The following is a 12,619-nucleotide window of genomic DNA, read 5'->3' as shown; positions in this document are numbered from 1 at the left end:
CCCTTAAATTCTGCTCATTAGTTACTATCTCCGTTTAATGTCATTGTGTTGAGGTTTTATGGCTAACTCGTGACTATTTCTTTCATCAGCAGGTAGAGCTTTTAGTTGAAGGATATGAGTTTTAAGTCTCAATCTGAATCTTTGTATGGCCTGTTTCTGTTCTGTGCCTGTTCTTCCTGGGTGAGAGATTTTAGAAATACTGCTTTGTGTATGACCATGTAAACAGAGCATGAAGATGACTCTCCTTTATGAGCACAATGTGATACGATGTGTTACTCTATGATCCGATACAATAAGATGCAACACAATACAGAATGGTACCCTTTATTGTTCCCTTAGGAGAATTTGTCTTTGACAACAAACCAACATGCCAACAGAAACACTGCAAACTATATCTATTTTGCATTGCCAAGTGGAAATCTCCGGTCTAAAAATATGAGTCCAATGCAGAAGTGCTAAAAACCGCAGTTCATCAAGTATCCACTAGAGAATGGCTCCAGAAGTACTGGAAACCACATATACACCAATTCAAAAAAGCCAATCTTTACAGCAGAAATAAACATATTTACAGCCTGGTACAAAAGACGAGGGTAGTCTGGATAGCTCATTTCTCGATCGGCACACACTGTAGGGGGGGTTGAATTTTTTTCTAACACGTCAATTTCGAAGATATTTAGATTATGACTCTTCCAATGAGAGGCACAACTGATTGACAGGCGGGAACACTGTAGGAGGCTCAAAGCCCGCCTCTTTACGTCACAACCGCTCGACAGCAGCAATATGGCTGCCAGCGACGATTGGCCTCAAAACCGCTTCAGAAACAGATGGGTGACGTCACGGATACTACATCCATATTTTATACAATCTATGTGCATTACCCATGTTGCACATTATTTTAACCAATTTATGCACCAAAGAAGTGCTGGTGAATGATATGTATGCATATGGTTATAATGATATATGGAGTAATCAAAACTGCATACACTGAGGATTTTGCAGTGGTACTGTGAATTATATTGTATTTAAAAAAACTAATATCCTTATGTATTAAGCTAAGCTCTGGTATTTAAGAGCTTAAGGTTAAAAGTAGGCAGTGTTTCAGAATAGAGGGAAAACAGTTTACCTGTTTATTTAGACTGATATAATGAGTTTTATTATTATGATTATTATGTCTGATGAAGACAGACTTCAGTGGCTGTGTACGAATAAAGTGTTGCAGCTCGCTCAGTGTGTTAAATACCCTAACACTGTATGAGGACACTGAGTTTGATTCCTGAAATTATTGCCAATACTTATTAGGTGCTGAGGTTGTAATGTTTTAGGTGTAACATTGTGTCAGCCTCTGGTTGACATACATGGAAATGTATTTTATTATTTTTTCTCTAGATGCTATTGTTCTTGTTTCTTGTCTAGTGTCTACTAGGTCCATGTGGGCTGGGCATCATTTTGGCACATGGAGCATTGATTAAAATAAACTGTGCAGTGCTTTATGCAGTATTTGTATTTGTCGATTTAAAACAACGTGTGCTGTAGTAATCTTTCATGTCCATTAGTTGTTTTCCTGCTTGCAGGAACACCACAGTTACCATACATCTTATTAGAAGATGTATGGTAACTGTGGTGTCTTGTAATTCTATGGAGACCAGGCAAAATGTTTGGAATGACATGGAAACTAGCAGAGAAACTTCATTGAACTGTATTTTTGACAAATTATTTGAGCCACTGCTGGATCTCAGCACTCCATATGCAGACCATCCAGCTGCAGACGTGGCTTGTAATAATGATCATCAATAATCATCAATAATGACTGTGAAGTTTATTGGAGGCCTGGTAACTGGTTTGAGTCCCTGATATTTTAGAGAAACTTTTCAAGTCCTGCAGTTATCCTCACTCCTGAAGAAGACACAGCAGCCTGTTTCTTCAGTAGGAGTGTTGTGTAGGTGACAGTAGCATCTACCAGCAGGAGTGTGTGAGTGTGTGGATGTGTGTGGATGGGTGGGTGGTGCGTGTGTGTGGTGTGTGTGTGTGTGTGTGTGTGTGTGTGTCTGTGTGTGTGTGTGTGTGTGGTCTGTGTGTGTGTGTGTGTGTGTGCGTGTGCGTGTGTGTGTGTGTTAAGCAGAGCAGTGCTGACAAACAGCATGGAGCTCAGCTGACTCTCCTGAATAATTACAGTCCGTTCTAAAAAAGAAAGTGAGAGCATGGCTGCTGCAGTGGCTTATCTGTGTCTCTCTGTGTCGTCTCGGCTCCTCTAAGTGCAGCATCTGTTTCTGCATTGAGTCTGTCTGAGCTGTGACACAGCCCCAGTAAACCAGTGTGCTTCTGATCCAGCTCAGCAGGTCACCCTGCTGCTGTGCAGAAACCTTTCTTCAGTCTTTTATATGAAACACTGTAGAAGCGCAGTTTAAAACCCTTGAAGAGCTCTATTGTCTTTTTAAGATATTATTATTCATTGCTGCTTGTTATTGCCAACGAGACCCATTAAACTTCAGTTACATATCATTTGAATCCCCACGGGGTACTGTGCGGGTGTTTTTTAACAAAACGAATCCCTTCTTAATTAGATTACATTGAGAGAAATCTTTGTTTGTCACCGGGTGAAGTTAATTGCTGGATTGTAAAGGAAAAGGCAACAGATTACTGCAGAGACCTTCTGTTCCCCTGCACACTGCAGGGAAGTTGGAAGGCATCCATGTGAACCTGCTGACTGGAACGAACATACAGGGGAGAATCAGTGCTCCTCTTTCAGCTGGGCTGGAGGAGGACGTGTTAGATCCTGGTGGCTTTGTTGGTTTCACAGGAACAAGTGCTGTTGTTGGGAGACAACTCCAGTTTAAAGAAGCACTGTGCAGAACAATGTACAACAAAACAACACCAAGAAACATGCATCTCCTTTTGTCAGATACTGCTTCTAGCTTCTTCTTTTTCAGTGTCTATTATTTTGTTTGTTCAGAGTTAATAAAAAGACCAAGAAACACCAAACCCCACATTTTAGCCATTAATATGATAACAATCAATTAAGTCTTGATTTTTAGGTGTGTGTATTTCATCACAAGTTGTAATACACAATACGAAGTAAAAAACTATTTAGTTTTTAAACCATTGACTTTATAAAGATAGACAATGGCGGTCCAATCATTCTTGTTTTAAAAGCCAAAAAGAAAAAAGAAATCAAGTCAAAATGAAGTGGCTGCTCAAATCTTGTGCTGGTGTCGTCATTTAAAGCCAGGATCTGCTATTGGAGTGACATCTCCTGTCTAAATTATGCTTCTGCTTGCTGTTCCTCTTTTAATCTGCTAAAACAGAATGCAGAATAAGGATTTGACCTCTTTTCATAACAACAAATAAATGAAAACCTAGCTTCTCAGAAAAATGAACACTCAGTATGATAAGAACCAACTATACAAGAAATGTACCATGCCTAACTTTGAGCAGTGGTGGAATGACTCCGTGCCACCACTGTATCTCTGTGAGATTCATATTAAAGCTGAGACATTCAAGGGCATAAATATCATCACTTGAACTGAAAATATGAATGGGCTATTGACATCTGCATCAACGGCAACAAAATGTTGATCTCTCTTCCTGTGAGTTTTGAAAGGCTTTCTATCTAGGATGACATCAGCGAGGTGAGTGTATGAAATCACTAGTGAACATAATGACCCTCTCAAGGTCTATAAAATAAGTGATATATGGATATCCCGCTGTTTTTGACCTCTGGAGTTCCCAATGGCTCAGCACTTGACCCAATGGATTTTCACTGTTACCATGATGATGACATTATTTTCCTCCTCTACACAAAAGGGAAACTGATATAAAAGTAATATCTAAATAATGTAAAATGTTAACACCCATAAGATTATACCATCATTCTCAAACCTTCTTATACTGCTGGCCACTGAAGTGTTTGGGAGTAGATTTAACCCAAGAAGTGTGCATGGACTCATTCACATTTTGACATTTACCCTCTCTGAGCTGTAGCAAACTGTGCACTCCTCAAACAGGACTATACCTGAGGTCTTGACTAATGGGCCACCTCTGCCTTTTGAGACAACTGCAGCTGCAACCACATATCAACATTGGGTTAACCATATCAGTATCCACTTTGGGTGTCTTCCAAACAGACTCTCAAAAAAATGTGCATTCATTATTGATTTTCCTTTCATTCTCAGAGCAGCTCTGTCAAACAAAATACAGTCGTGATAATCTAATTAAAGAAGAGTATGAGATAAAAGTGAGATGTGCATGAGGTGAAACAGAGCTGATTATATCTGCCCTATCAGGTGTGTTAAGCTGATAAAGAGATATCACTGAAAATAACAGGAAGTGTAGAAGTCAAAGCAAACCATAGAAGTGTCTCTGCTTTCATTCCCTGATGTGTTGTGTAGACACACTGACGTGTTGCTATCATGTGTGGCACAAACACGGTTAATTAAATGAGTCTTTTCATTTCAAAATTAAGGAAATGAAGAGAGGATCCCTTCACCTGAGTGATGAGAAAACATTTTTCTTGGGTGGAGGAGAGACAGACTCCCTTGGGAGACAGGTATCTTACTGCAGCGTGAACATGTTTCAGCAATATGCTAATTTGTTTTCAAATTAACACTATTTGTGGCATTTTTTGCCTTTATATGATTGGACAGCCAGAGAGAGTTATCATATGTAGGGAATAGAGGGGGTGATGACATGCAGCAAAAAGATCATGGCCAGGAGTCAAACTAGCATCCACACTGACGAGGACTATGGTCTCTGTACATGCCAAACTATTGCCCAGCCATGTACAAATTGTATTCATTTTCCGTAACTGTTCAGAAAACAAGAAATTAAGCAATACTATGATTTATTAAGATTGCATCTTGAGTACATTCTCCGCACATACAAACCAACTCATAACTCATAATGATGGACGTTCACAAACTGAAGTCAAAGTCAAACACAAATGTAACAAAAGAGATGCACTGCAAATAAAGGAACATGGTAAAGACAAAACAACTACACTCAAATATCATGCATATACAAAAACATCAAACAATACTATGCAAGTAAAAAAACGCGTTTAGACCATAGACTGTATCAAATATGGACGCAGGATCCACAACGTCACCCATCTGTTGCTGAAGCGCTGTTTTGAGGCCAGTCATCATCGGCAGCCATATTGCTGCTGCCGAATGACTGTGATGTAAAGAGGCAGGCTTTCAGCCTCCTAGCCAACAGCTACAGTGTTCCCGCTTGTCAATCAAGTCAGCTGTACCTCTCATTGGAAGACTCGTAATCTAAATATCTTCGAAATTGCTGTGCTAGAAAAAAAATCACCCCCCCTACAGTGTGAGCCGATCGAGAAATGAGCTATCCAGACTACACTCGTCTTTTGTAGCAGGCTATAAACATGTTTATTTCTGCTGTAAAGATTGGCTTTTTTGAATTGGTGTGTATGTGGTTTCTGGTTCTTCAGGAGCCAGCCTTAAGCGGATCCTTGATGAACAGCAGTTTTTAGCACTTCCACATTGGACCGATTTTTAGACCAGAGGTTGCTGCTTGGTTTAGGCTGAAACCAAGTGCATTTTTTATTTATTTAATGAAAGAACCGACTTTATTTTTGGATAACAAAATGAGGACAGGTAGTAATATTGAAATGAATGTAGCTGCAGGGCTAAATGAGCTCCATAGCAAGCACACACACTGTATTCAGAGCCTGGCAGCTGGTAAAGTCAGCTCTAAGTAGCATTAGCCACACAGCTGACCAGTATTGTCACAAAACCTCAACTCTGAGGTGAACCTTGGGTCCTCAGTGATCAAGTCAGAGTCACCAGAGGAGAATATGAATCAAGTTCCTTTTATCTGAGTATTTATAAAGAAGACCGTTGTGTCACTCCAAATATTCCCTGTATGAACCTCAACTGACTGTGTGGGATCTTTTGGATGTGAAGAAAAAACATTTCATTTATAAACATTAAATTCTGACTGATCCTGTGTCTGGAGATTTAAGTTATCAAAGTAACAGTGCTGCACCATACAGAAATGCACACAGTGCCTCTCTTAATGGGGGGATAAACTCATCTACCAGCAGGAGTGTGCGGATGTGCAACCCTGCTGCAGTGGGATCACCCTAATAAACTCAAAGATACCTGCAACCCACACGCTACTAATCAGAATTTTAACTAACCAAACATATTGGACTGTTACTGTTAGCGAGCTGCTTGCTAACAGTAACATTCTGAGTAACTTCAGAATCTCACTTACTTTTCTTGCTGAATCCTGATGACTGTTTAAGTTTGAGTCCCTGCCTTCACTTTGAGTTTTTTTAATACATTTTATCTTCTTTTTTTTAGCATTTGCTGTGAAATCTCTAAAATCAAAACACCCTATTCGTGGCACTTCTTGAAGCCTCCTGGAATGAACATGAACGTGCATGCAGATGAACACATACCAACCCTTGCTCAAGACATACATTTTATTAATAATAATAATAATAATAATAATAATAATAATACAAAATAAAATAAAGTACAAATAAAAAAGGGGGTGGAGGGTGGTCTAGTGCATTTCTATTCTTGATGTAAGGTTATGAAATTGTACATTCTGCCAAGTCTGATTTTAGGGTAGATTTTATGGATTTTTTCCACATCATCTCTAATAGTATGAATTATGCATTATCTTTTATGCACGTTCAATTGTTTTTAACCATAAATTAATTTTAGGTGGACTTCGTTGTCTCCATGTCCTTGTCATCTGCTTCAAAGCAGTCACACGTAATACATTAAATAGATACCCCCTCCAGCAAGGACCTTATATGAACAAAGACAGAAAGAAAAAAATGAATACAATTAAATTCTTTATCTATGATTTCTTATTCCAAATACACCGCTCCGTCTTCAGAGTCCAAATGCAACCAATATTTAAGTCAGAGTTCATGCCAGTTGTTGAATGGAGGCAAGACTTAACTCACATTAGTGTCCAAGTCCTGTCCTTGGTTACTACAACACTGCAGATAACCGAGAGTCGAAGCTCACATGAGCTGCACTGAGAAGAGGTAACATTAGCAGAGCTAGCTGGCCATCAGAGACAGAATAAAGGTGTCGAATTCTGTAAAAAATGTTTTGGCACAATGGTCGGACACTCAGCTCTGGCCGTACTATTGTTCTAAGGCAACTGCCTCAAAATGTTGAATTTATTGTTATTAAATATTTCACTGAGCACCCCTAGAGGCCTGAAGCACTTCCACTGCCAGGTCTTGATCTACAGCGTTTTGCCCTTGGATGTGTGGCCTGCGTTTGTGTGTTTTTTGATTTGCATTGTTTCAGCGTCAGCGGGCCATTGCATGTGGGTTAAAATGTTAGGCCTCCATAGACAACACACATTGACACACAAACTTGCAAGTAGCTTGTGCCACTTGACTTTACGAGGCAGTTTAGCATCAAGCTAAATGAAAACATCTTGTATGTGAGTGTAAACCGTTAATATGGGATGAAAACATCCATCACGAGCCAAGCTTTTCCCCCCAGCTGAGGTATTAGGGACATTATTAAACACCAGACAACTTCCTAATACAATTGATGTAAATGGAGCTCATATACTGTAAGCACAGCTCCACAGGCTTATACAATGCTCTCAGTCATCGGTGGAGAATAGATGGGTGTTATGAGCCCATCCTTCATTAGTGGACACTTTCCAACGATTACTCTTTAACTCTATCTCCTCTAAAGACAATTCACAATATAGTCCCTACAGACAAACTATGTATTTAGATCAGAGGAAATGTTGTGAGCAGGATAAAACAGCCCTGAAGTAACACCACATCTTCTAGTGAGCAAATCAGGATGGACACACTGTAGGATGTGCATGATTTTTATTCCATGTAGCACTTTAGGTCACATAAGCTTTATGTTTGTAGAATCTCTACTATATCTCACCCTGCAGACTGTTACGTAACGCACACTCGTAGCGCTGGGGAGTAGTTTGAAAGAAGAAGGAAGGAGCAGACTCTTTGCCCGGGGATGTTGGCCCGGGTCTGTCATGTTTGTGGAGAAAGACTCGAGCATGAATGCTGGGGACATATGCTCTGCCCAGTTCAACCATATGTCCATTCTGCTGCTGCCGTTTCCCAACAAACTGCATCACTTTAGCACAACAAGTCTGTGTCTGGCAAGCCTGCTCCAGCAGTATTAATGTGGACAGTGGCTATATTTGAAACAGAGCCTGTGAGGCAGAGGTTAACGGGAAAACTCACTCTAAATCTGCATTACAATTGTCCTTCTGTAATGATTTTACAGAGTTAAACTGTGATCCGAAAGCACAGAAAGTCTTCTCGGTTATGAAGACATTTATTTAGATTGTAAATTTACATGTTATTGACACAGATTGTGTTTTTCTTTGCTTTAGAAATAATATTTTCCCTTGAGATATAAAATCTGTTTTACGAGGGAGACCTGACCAAGACAAAAGCATAATCAGTTTCAAATTAAAGCCTTAAAAAAAAAAGACTTAACAGAAATGACATTAAAAAGAATTAGCAGCATTCAGCCAAAAAAGGTAAATTAACTTATCAAACATTTTTACCTGTTTCCATTATCATTTCTACTTAAATACTTAAATAATTATCTAGTTTGAAGCCTTTGTGAGAATTTTGCAGTCTGCCTTGATTTTGGCGCCTCCTGTGGAAAGAGCATGGAGTAAGACATGTCTTCTGATCAAACAATTCTCATCCTGCATTATTCTAACAGTTATCTTTCACTGCAGAAAACGTCAACAAAGAAAATGTTTAAACTGGTCTGTATTCAACTTTGTCTGTCACCTCCACTGTAGCCGTGGTTACAAGCATTAAAAAGACTAAGTAAGGGGTAATGTATGGTGAATGGTTGGTTCCCAGTTACCAACTAAAGACATTAACGTTGACACAAAACAATGATTTGAAAATGATTTCATTGATCTGATTCACGATGAGCTAAACATTTCATTTAATGAAAAGTCAGACAAGGTGAACAGGACTTCTGCAAGATTATTAGAGTATGTTGACTTTTCTGTCCTCATTCCGCTCTCCTCCTCAGAGCTTTATTGTTAAGATGACTTTAAACATTAACCAACCTTAATGTCACAACTTGTTGCTTATGTTACAATTGCTTCTGCTTTGAGTTGCTTTGTAGCAATTGTTAGCTTAGAGATGCTCTTGCCTGCTCTGCTATTGTCTGGATTGCAGGACAGGATGTTGCTCCTCTTCCCTTTCAGAAGTGATTGGGGCTTAGTAGCTCTTCAGGCGGCTCTGACGTCCGTGCCTGCTAACTGTCTTGCTTTAATGCCACTCTCAACAGCAGCCTGAGATGGACACTAACGTTTTTGCCACAGTGTTAACAGCAGGGGTGAAATGTATCAAACTCCTTTCATCAGATTGATTTGATTTTTAACCAATCAGAACAGGGTATTTAACACAATCGGTAATAGATCAGAAATGATCAGTTTTGTCAGAGACAGCCTTATATGCATCACAAAGAGGCATTGATAATAATTTCAGTCTGCTCTACAGCTGGGCGATATGGACCAAAAATCATATCTTTGTATTTTCTAGCTGAATGTTGATATAAGATGAATCCACATTAAGCCTTAATAATTCAAACTGATTTTTTTTTGGTCAATAAGCATTAATGTAAGTGGTTCTTACTGTAAACAGTCCTTTTACTGAGCACAAGGCCTGGCATCTTTAGGTTATGTAATCTGTTCATTTAACACTGCATTCACCAATTGCCGGATGGAGTCTGTGACCAAAACATTGCATCCTCTGCCACGTGTTTTTCCGCACTCTTCTGACAACATTACTCCTATTGTTCGTTGTTATAGCAACCAGTCCCATCGGGCTGGGCTTTCAACTTGTGAGGACATCGAAGTGTGACCTTGGAGAACATTTCTGGTTAGGAGACAGGCACTTTGCATCTCCCAGTCTGAAATGTAATGTCACACCTATACATGGCTCACAGGTCTTGCTGGACCACATATTGATGGTTGGTGTGAAGTGAGGCACTTTGGAGAGCTGTGTGGCGAGGCTCTTTCTGACTGCTTTTGCAAAGTAATTGCGACTGGAACTTGGATCAGTGGTTGTTAAATAAGCGGCAACCTCCAGTCTTAAAATATGAGTCCAATGCGGAAGTGCTAAAAACTGCAGTTCAACGAGGATCCACTTGAGGTTGGCTCTGGAAGTACCAGAAACCACATACACACCAATTCAAAAACGACGATCTTTACAGCAGAAATAAACATATTTACAGCCTGGTACAAAAGACGAGTGTAGTCTGGATAGCTAATTTCTCGATAGGCACACACTGTGAGGGGGTTTGAATTTTTTTCTAACGCAGCAATTTTGAAGATATTGAGATTACCAGACTTCCAATGAGAGGTACAGCTGACTGCCGGAACACTGTAAGTGTTGGCTAGGAGGCTCAAAGCCCGCTTCTTTACATCACAATCGCTCGTCAGCAGCACTATGGCTCCTGCCAATGATTGGCCTCAAAACAGCGCTTCAGAAACAGATGGGTAACTCATGGATTCTACATCCATATTTTATACAGTCTACGTTGTTAATAGATGTTGAAATCTGTCCGGTTTCAAAGCTACAACGGGGAACATGTCTTTTGCAATATGATAGGCTACTGCCTCAATAATATCACAACACGGGCATGAAGCTTGCAACATGGATTGTTCCAGTTCAGAGGGTTGTGAAGACCTCATGATCTGGGTTGCATCATGCAACATAAGTATAACAAACTGAAAAAAAAACAGGAAAATGACAAACATATTGTGTCTCTGTGACCTCTGGATTTAACTACTGATAGTTTAAGGAGTTTGTAGACAAGATAAATAAGAAGTAATGTAGTAAGATATGCCCTTACAATAAAAGATGTGAACATGTTCAATCCTACGCTTGAACAAGGATGACAAACCTATTTTTAATCCAAGATGGAGTGGAGTTCCTGACCGACTTGTTTCCTCACAATTTTTAGTGTGAGACATCCAGTCCATCTTATGACAGCTGTGAATCACAAAATGTCCCTGTACCCCAGCGAAATCTCACAGCTGCTGACACAGTGTCCCAGCAGTTCTTCCATTATTCAGTGTCTTCAGCATTGGTCTCCAGATGACCTGTCTGCAGAGTCTGTCTCTCTCCTGATTGAAACAAAGGATGTGAAGGAAAAAAAACACGTAAATCCTGCTTAAGGCTGGATTTAGTCTCCAAAAGTAACAAACTGTAAATATTTATATTTGTATGTTAGAGAAATGTAGATACAGTCTTGAGGACAACTGGAATGAACCCACACAAAACCCCTTCTAACATCAGTCAATGTGTAGTAAACCTCTGAACCTTTGTGGTGCAGACATGGATCCACTCTTGCTCTATTTCTGAGGTCTCCCCTGGCAGCCTACAAATGCTTTACATGGGAGGATGAATATTTTCCATCTCAATGGTACACATTCACATCCCTCTATCATGTAAAGCTGTTTTATATCAAATGCAACCCTGAAATTGAGTATGCATGAGCACTGCACGCACTGCCAAACACTTGGCAGAAAATCCTTTTCATATTCTGAAGGGATGCTATTCTCTGAGTGTCCCATGGCTGCGTGCACAAATGCCCACCCCTTGGCTTTTTGCTGCTGGATGAAGTGCCAAGGGTAATGCTTTTTGCTGGGTGTCAATGCTGTGTCAGCCAGTAGGGGGCACTGTGACTTTGTGGCAACCCTGCGCCTGTTGATTCCCTCCTGCAGCGGCTGAGTGGAGTGGCCTCAGCTACATATATCTGTCTTCTCTCAGGAGCTTTCAGAGCTGGGAGAAAATCACTGTGTTTGCTGATGATAATGCAATTAATTAAAGAGCCAATCATTTTAGCCTGGCACGTCTAAATTTGAATGGAAGTTGTGACATATTGCTGTGTGTTTTACATGCTGACGCCGCGCTGTGTCTCTGCTCATCATCTGCAGACTTGTTTTTGTTTTTTCATTGAATGACCACCATAATGCAGATCATGTTTCTTATTCATTTTGATATTCAAGGTGCTGCACAGCAAGCTTTGGAGAAAACAAACAAAGGCACAAACAGACCCTCCCTTATTGTCTTTCTGCAAGCTACTTTTAAATTGAATTCTTTTCCCTTCCTCTTTGGGTGTATTTGTGAGGTTAATGTATGTCTGTGTGTTCTGTAGCCGGGGGCAGCTCTGGAGATGAGATCCTGTTCCCCTGCCAGATGAAGGCCTCTGCTGCCATTAGGGTTGCAGTGGAGTTAGAAAGCAGCTCGCATAATGCAGCAACTTACCGGAAAAGGACATAGACACGGAGGAAAAAGATAAACAAAGATGAGGACTATATGCAGAGAGGAAGGCAGGAGAGACTCTAACCAGCATCCTGGGCTTTACAGGCAGGCAGAGGGAATGAGTGAAGACAGTTTGGTCCCAGATTTCCTGTAAGGCTCTCTCCCCTGCGCTCCGTGTGTGATGGATAGCATGACAACGCCTGGGTAAAAGGGAGGCGGTGTAAATCGTGTGTTCACATCACAGTAGTGTGTGTCGTGATGTGTGCGTGTTGACAGGGTCTCCTCAAGTGATGAGGTTCACTGGCATGAGATCAAGTCTGTGAACATTATTGC

Source organism: Notolabrus celidotus, chromosome 3 (genome assembly GCF_009762535.1).
Source record: "Notolabrus celidotus isolate fNotCel1 chromosome 3, fNotCel1.pri, whole genome shotgun sequence".
In the NCBI taxonomy this organism is placed as follows: domain Eukaryota; kingdom Metazoa; phylum Chordata; class Actinopteri; order Labriformes; family Labridae; genus Notolabrus; species Notolabrus celidotus.
This window is presented reverse-complemented; position numbering follows the sequence as displayed.